Below are 7,918 nucleotides of genomic sequence, written 5' to 3' on the forward strand. Positions count from 1 at the left end.
TATGCTATTACAGTTGTCACAATTTCCCCCCATTTTTCCCCCTCCACCCAGCACACCCAGTCCCTCAGGCAATCCACACACCTCTATTCATGTCCATGGGTCAAGTGTATAAGTACTTGGGCTACTCCATTTCCTATACTGTACTGTACATTCCCCTGCCTGTTCTGTAACTGCCTATTTGTACTTCTTAATCCCCTCACCTCCTCACCCATTCCCCACATGCCCCTCCCATCTGGCAACCATCAAAATGCTCTCCATATCCATGATTCTGTCTCTGTTCTTCTTGTTTGCTGAGTTTGTATTTTAGATTCAATTGTTGACAGATAAGTATTTTTTGCCATTTTATTGTTTATAGTTTTGATCTCCTTTTTCTTAAATAAGTCCCTTTAACATTTCATATAATAATGGTTTGGTGATGATGAACTTCTTTAGTTTCTCTTGGCTGGGAAGCTCTTTATCTTCCTTTTGATTCTAAATGATCTCTTTACTTCACAGAGCAATCTCAGCAATAGGTCCCTCCTTTTCATGACTTTACATGGTAATTAAAAAAGGCAGGGGGAGAAGGCAAAATGGAGTAAGAAAAGGGAAGAGTATATATAAAGTTTAAAAAATATTTGTTTGACCCAGGGGCTCCTTCCTTCCTATGCCGACTTCTACGCGATGGCGGGTCACTGGTGTGTGCCTGCAGTCCCAGCCCCGCTCCCTTCAGCCCACTGTGTGTTCCCGCACTGCCCACATCCTCCCCACTCTGCTCTCCCCACTGATCACCCCACCACCTACCTTGGCAACCATGACCCCACTGCAGTCTCAAACTGGCAGCCACAGTGGTGGCTCCACCGCTGAGCCCCACGTGGCTATCACTGCAGGCACAGGAGGAGCTGCCTGAACTCAGCCACCACGGGCGGTGTACATCGACAAGGCGTGCAGCCTGGAAACAGAGAACATCGTGCAGCAGCTGCGAGTGATGGGACGTGAGGAAGCAGCCACTGCAAGCTCACCGGCCTCAGGTGCTCTACAAGACGAAGCTGGCAGATGTGCAATGTGTGCTGGATAACACAGCTCACAAGTGTGCCAAGCTACAGATAGAGCTGGAGAAGTTCAAGGTCAAGCACGACCAGCTGCTCCTCAATTATGCTAAGAAGGAAGCTGATCTTAACGCAGCCCAGATCAAGCTTCGGGAATACGAAGCAGCGCTGAATTCTAAGGATGTGGCTCTGGCTACTGCACTTGGTGACAAAAGAAGTTTAGAGCAAGAATTGGAGGATCTGATGAATCAGATTGCCCAGTTGGAAGCCTGCTTAACTGCTGCCAAAAAAGTTAGCTGATGAAGATTTATGTCAAGTGGATTTGGAGAATCGCTCTCAGACTCTTACTGAGGTCTTGGACTTTTGTAAATACATGTATGAGGATGAGATTAATGGGGCCAGAAAGCGTGAAACTCACTTGGTGGAGGTGGGTGCTGGGTGTCAGGCTGAGTACCAGTGTAAGCTGGTGCAGGCCCTTCGTGAGACAAGGGAGCAGCGTGATGCCCAGGTCAAGCTCTATAAGGAGGAGCTGGAGCAGACTTACCACGCCAAATTCGACAATGCCAGGCTAGCATCAGGGACAAATACCTCTACTGTCAAGAGTGCCAGGGAAGAACTAACGGAAAGCTGCATGAGAATTCATGGCCTTTCATCTCAGCTTTCAAATCTACAGAGAGAGTCTAGAGCATGTTTGGAAAGGATTCAAGAGTTAGAGGGCTTGCTTGCTAAAGAAAGAGACAACTCTCAGCGCATGCGGTCTGACAAAGACAGAGAGATGACAGAAATATGGGATCAGATGCAGCAACAGCTGGATGATTATGAACAACTTCTTGATGTAAAGTTAGCCCTGGACACGGAAATCAGTGCTTACAGAAAACTCACAGAAGGCAAAGAGAGACTGAAGCTCTCTCCGAGCCCTTCTTCCCACGTGAGAAGTATCGAGAGCATCCTCAAGTCACAGCACGCACACGACTAGAGGAACACGGAAGAGCGCGAACGTGGAAGAGTCAGAGGTGAGCTGCAGTGTTAGGATCTCTCATTCCACTCCAGCCACTGGGACTGTCTGTATTGAAGAGATGGATGTTTATGGAAAATTTATCCGCTGGAAGAACACTTGTGAACAGGATCAACCACTGGGGCCTGGGAGATGATCAGAAAACTTGGAGACACATCAGTCAGTTACAAACAGATGTCAAGGTAAATGTGCTGAGGGCAGGCCAGACGGTTACACTCTGAGCTGCAAACGCTGGTGTCACAGCCTGTCCTCCCACAGACCTCATCTGGAAGAACCAGACGAGATACTGGGGCACTGGCGCAGATGTGAAGGTTATGCAGAAAAATTCTCAGGGAGAAGAGGTTGTTCAAAGAAGCACAGTCTTTGAAACAACCACACCTGGGGGGGAAAGGAGGAGGAGGAAACAGCTGAAGTGGCCGTTCAGGGGGAACTCTGCCAGCAGGGCGCCCCAGGAGCATCCAATAGAAGCTGTGCAGGTACGTAAACTTAAGTCAGCTGCCTTCCTTGAGATAAACAAGTAGGGTGATCCTTATCTACATACAGGGCAGAGCCTTCTTTGAAGTACGGAATATTTTTATATTTCCTTTATGTGAATTTTTAAGCCGCAAATCTGATGGCCTTGATTTCCTTTTTTGACACTGCAAGTTTTGGAAAAGAAATCATATCCATACACTTTGTTGTAAGATGTGAATTACTGACACTGTGTACTGTTTGGAAAGGGTCTCAAATATTTTGACATTGTTTTGCATGTGTTTTTTTTAGTTCTTTTGAGAAGAGGACGGGAGGGTTAATAAACCACTGTATGTCTGGGCATAATTTGAAGATTGCTCTTCTAGATTAGCAATCTGCTCTTGATTGTTCTCTGCTACATACAACAGTGCCATGAGGGAGGGGGAAAGTGTTTTTCAATATATCAAAATTTTGTAATGAGTTTTTTGTTACAAAAAATCAAGGCTCTAATTTTTTTAATAGAAAAGAGACATTTTGCAAGAGGCAATATTAAAACTAATCATGTAAGCACTCTGGATGAAAGATTCCACAAAACTTTGTTTATAGTTACTTCTTCTCTTGCATTCTTTATTATTGAGGGGAACAAGGCAGGGAGGGAAGGAGTAGGGGGAAGGGTTTCTTTTAAAATACATTAGTCGTGTATTTTTAAGATTATGTAACTTGCTTAAATTTCTTATGTCATATTAACATATAAAAAGCTGTCTTTAAAAATATATAAATATTGTAACAATAGTGAAAAAAATAGGAACCAAATTGAAGAAAAAGGTCCACCACAACAATATCAATAAAAAATGAGCAAAGGTTAATACTGATGGAATGGGAATAAGAAGGAAAAAAGAAAGAAAAAAAGCTTATGAGATGTCTAGAGGAAAGAAAAGTGATTTTGAGGAAATGGATAATAAACACTAAGAGTGAGAAATGAAAACCAGGATAAGACAGGTAAAAGGTAAAATTTAATATGAAAAAAATAGAAAGGGTAGGAGGAAGGTCAAATGGAATAGGAGAGGGGAGTGGTAAAATTTGAGATTTGAAATACAAAAATAGTGAAGATCTAGAAATAAAATTGGGAGATACAACCACCACCACATCAACAACCAACAAGCAAAGACTGATAGAGGTGGAGAGAGAACCGGGCATTGTGAGAACGGGAGAAAGAGTGTGAGATGACCAATGACATGAAAAAGGTTTTGAGAGGCTGGAGGGGGAAGAAACAGTAAGAGTATGGAATGGAAATAAGTTGTAGCATGAGATAAAAGTTTAAAACCAAAATAAGAAGAGGAAGGAACAATGTAAAATAGAGTAAGAGAAGGGAGAAGCAAAATATGAGATTTGAACTAAACTAAAATATAAAAACTAGTGAAATAATAGGCACAGACTTGAAGAAACGAATGTTAGAAAGCTATGCAGGAATGAAAATAAGTCAGATCATGAAGAAGGCTGCAGTGGAATGTGTCTCCAGAGTCCAGTGTGTACCACTGTCTTCTCTTTCTGGACCCACCCCCAGTAATGTCAGACGGTGTCCTAGTCCAGCTGTAGGCGGGCCGCTCGGGACTACAAGTGATCCACAGTTGCGGCTGTCTCCTTCAGGTCTGTCCAGTCCCCACTGTTCTGCCCTGCAGGCTTTCCATCAGCCCAGGGTCCAGAAATGGTTCATTCAATGACTCAAGAGGACCGCCAGTAACTTCTCCACCTGTCTCCAATGGGGGGCCTCTGGTGAGATCAGGAGGGCAGGAACACTGGGTCACCCCTAGGGGGCACTGTTCAGTTTCAGGGAAGGTGGTGGGAATGTTTCCCCACCCCCTCACCACACGAGTTGGTCTGTCCCAGATTCTTTCCAATAATGTATGGTTTCTGGTGAATTAACCGTTTCCCCTGAGGGGCCAAGTTGTGTAAAAAGAGCCGCTCTTTCCTGCTTGGCACAGACAGCAGCTCTGTCTAGGCGCCGAGGCCCAAACACCCCTTGTTACACCCGTCTCTAATCTCTCTGCTCTGCTGGGTTCAGAGGATCAGGGTCCAAGGAACAGTGTAGCTCACAGCGTCTGATAGAAAGGGCCCTTTCAGAGCTTTTAGCTTCCGCCTGCAGATATGTGCCCAGCAGGGGACTCCTGAGCTGGCCGCACTGATCTGCAGAGCCTGTAATCATCCCGCAGGTGGGGCTCGGGCATTCCTGTCTAGGAGGGGACCTGCCTGGCTGCAGCAAATCTCAGGCGTTCAGCTCCTGGCCATCAAGTCCACAGCTCGGAGACTTGGGCCAGACCTCCCCACTCTGCACAGTCCCCTGCTCACCAGCCGCCAGCCGTGCTGGGTCAGGTCCCACAATGCCTTCAGCTTGACTCCATCCCCGAGTTCTTTGCAGGAAGAGCTGGTGTGCGTGGGGGCACCCAGACGGGGCACAAGTTCCCTGCCGAGTCTAGAGTCTGGCCCTAGCTCCTCTTTTAAAAGTCTCTGTGCAGCTCCCACACTACAGCACCGAGCCCTGGGGGCCCTGTCCTCTGCACACTCTCCTTCCCCAAAAAGCACAAAATCACTTTCGGTCAGGGCTGGCCACAGCCTGCCAGAGCCTCCAACAGTTTTAAAGTTTCTCTCTGAATCGCCCTTGGATGGTACCGGGAAGAGTCCCCAGTGACAATGTAACACAGGCGTCGGCGGGCTGCTCTCCCCTCTCCGCCCAGTGACTCTCAGCCTCCGGCAGGCCTGCTCTCCCCACATTGTGTCTGCAGACAGCACCACCCTGGCCATCTCTCTCCACCCTGGAGCTCACGGCTCAGGAACCGAACCACAGCTTCCTCAGTCAGGTTCTGTCCCGTTCACGGTTCCCATGGCGTCCGGGGTCAGGGAGGCAACAGCCTCTTCCCCAGTAAATACTACAGTCCTCGGGTCCTGGCTCCCGCCGGTGGCAAGGTACATGGCACTGCCAGGGCAGAAAGCACAGACACACGTCTGGGCACTGAGGCGCAGGCACCACAGGGGCTTCTTCCCTCGGAGAATATTTTAAATTCCTCAAAATGACCCCTGTCCTAAATCTGTGCAGCCAATAGTGCCAGGTTGGGCCGTGGCAGCAGCAGGGACCCTTGAGGTCCCTGCAGATGGGCAGGCTCTTGCCCACTCAGCACATGCCCTGCACACTCATCTACAGACACACTGATTCACACATGCCCTCACTCTCAGCTGGGTTTTCAAGCTGATGCCCTGTGGTTTAGCTGTAAGACTGGTCCAGATCTGGGAACAAGTGGGCAGAGCTTCCAGCTACTGTGTAGCCATCCTGGATCCTCTAAAAACCACCTTTAAGAGGTGACTCTTATGGTACGTGAATTATATCTCAATAAAACAGAAAGTCTTTGGGCTATGTGCCATTAGCTACTTAGTCTTTTTTTATCATTATTCATCCCTGACCAATTAGACTCAACTGGTCACATAAAAAAAGTTAGTTGGTATTACTTAACTTTCCAAACTTGCCCTACCTTACTTCCTACTTCCATGAAAGGAAGCCATAATGCGTTCTTCCTACAGATTCCTCCACCCAATTATTATAACCCATATTCATCCTACAAAAACTTCCTCCTCCCTGGTGTGGCTCAGTGGATTGAGTGCTGGCCTGCAAACCAAAGGGTTGCAGGTTCGATTCCCAGTCAGGGCACATGCCTGGGTTGCATGCCAGGTCCCCAGTAAGGGACGCAAGAGGGGCAACCGCACAACGATGTTCCTCTCCCTCACTTTCTCCCTCCTTTCCTCTCTCTAGAAATAAATAAATAAAACCTTTAAAAAAAAACTTCCTCCCATATTGGAACATGAGATGCCCTCTCCCTCCCCAAGCCAATCTGTATCTGCTTAACCACACCCCCTCCAGGTTGTTACTATATCCCCAATTTTTTTTTCACTTTATATCTCCAACTTCCCCTTTTCTGGTAGATCTCTATTTCCTGTTACCCTGGAAATATGCTCATGAGGCTCTTGTCCTTAAGAGGAAAACATCCCTGATCATGGGACAATTTGCATTTACTATCTTACCTTTTTCCTGTCTTTTCTGTTAAACTTCTGGAAGAGTGGTTACAATTATTCTAACAACTTCAACTCACTTTGCTCTGGCTCTCACTCCCATTCCTCCTCTACTGAACCCACTCCACAGTCCCTAGATGACTTCCTGACTCTGAGATGCTGTAGGCTGTTTTGGGTACCATATTCTTCTCCACACTCCATTGCATGTGGTACCGATGATCACTCCCTCCATCTTGAAGCCCTATTCCTTTGACTTCTCAGAAAGCACACATTTCTGTCTCTTCTCCTGTTTTTCCAACCATTCTTTCAGGGCCTTGCGTGTCTCAGCACAATACTTCAGTATTGGTGTACCCAGGGTTCTGCCAGAATGCTCCGCTTTTTATACCCCGCTTTTCTCCTTAGATGACATCATGATTTTAACTCTACGTTGATTCCTAAATGTCTTTCTCCAAACTAGACCTCTCTAGTAATCCACAGATTCATATACCCAACCCCCTTCTGGGTGGGTCTGTCTAATCATACCTCGAGTACCAGAAACTCAGCATGTCCAAAATAAAACTCATCGTCTCAGTTGGCCATCTGCCATCACTAGTTGCATAAGCAAAAAATGAAAAATGACTCTTTTCTCTTTCTTATCCCCATATCCAGACACCAATACTATATTACCTGCAAAATATTTCTTTGATCTTTATTTGTGTCTCTACATTTTATTAGGTTTCTCATCAATGTTAGGGCAAGAGCCTGTTAACTGCTTTCCTTCCCTCCAAGTGTGTCTTTCCAAAATCTCTTCTCCATATAGCCGCTGGTATGATCTTTGAAAACATTCTTCTGCTTTTCACATTTCCAGGCTGACCCGCAGGATGAAGTCAAAGCCCAAGAGAAGCCCACAGCTAAAAGAACTCCTCCCGTCATCCTGATTCCTTCCACTATCCAATCACTTTCACTACTCTTCCACTTTAATTATCTGTGAGATTTTTGCATTATTCTCCATGTCTCAGATGTAAGAACAAGCATATATTTTCTTTCCACTCTATCTCATCCTAGATAGGCCTACTCAACAATTAAGTAACCTCTCAGGGTTTACTTCCTGCAGGTAGAAGACCTTCCCAGATCCTCCACACTTGATCTGCTGCTCTTAGATGAGTTGAGGGTTTCCGCTTCATGCTTTTTAATGCCTCATGCGTATATCGCTCATTATATGTACTGTATTGAATTTTAGTAGTGTATCTCACATAGTTCTCAAGCTCCATGAAGAGAAAGCCCATGGCTTGTCATCCAAATGCCCTGCACAGGGCCTGACACAAGGAAGCACCAATAAGTAGTGTGTACCCTGAAGGAGTGAACACAACCATAGCCAGTACAATGGCTATGC

At 46.2% G+C, this 7,918-nt stretch overlaps 1 pseudogene; it reads left to right on the forward strand.

The window, feature by feature from the left end:
- The first annotated feature begins 643 nt into the window (after positions 1–643).
- On the forward strand, positions 644–2,524 carry LOC114498727 (annotated as a pseudogene).
- The last annotated feature ends 5,394 nt before the right edge of the window (positions 2,525–7,918 follow it).

This window comes from Phyllostomus discolor, chromosome 6 (assembly GCF_004126475.2).
Source record: "Phyllostomus discolor isolate MPI-MPIP mPhyDis1 chromosome 6, mPhyDis1.pri.v3, whole genome shotgun sequence".
Classification (NCBI taxonomy): domain Eukaryota; kingdom Metazoa; phylum Chordata; class Mammalia; order Chiroptera; family Phyllostomidae; genus Phyllostomus; species Phyllostomus discolor.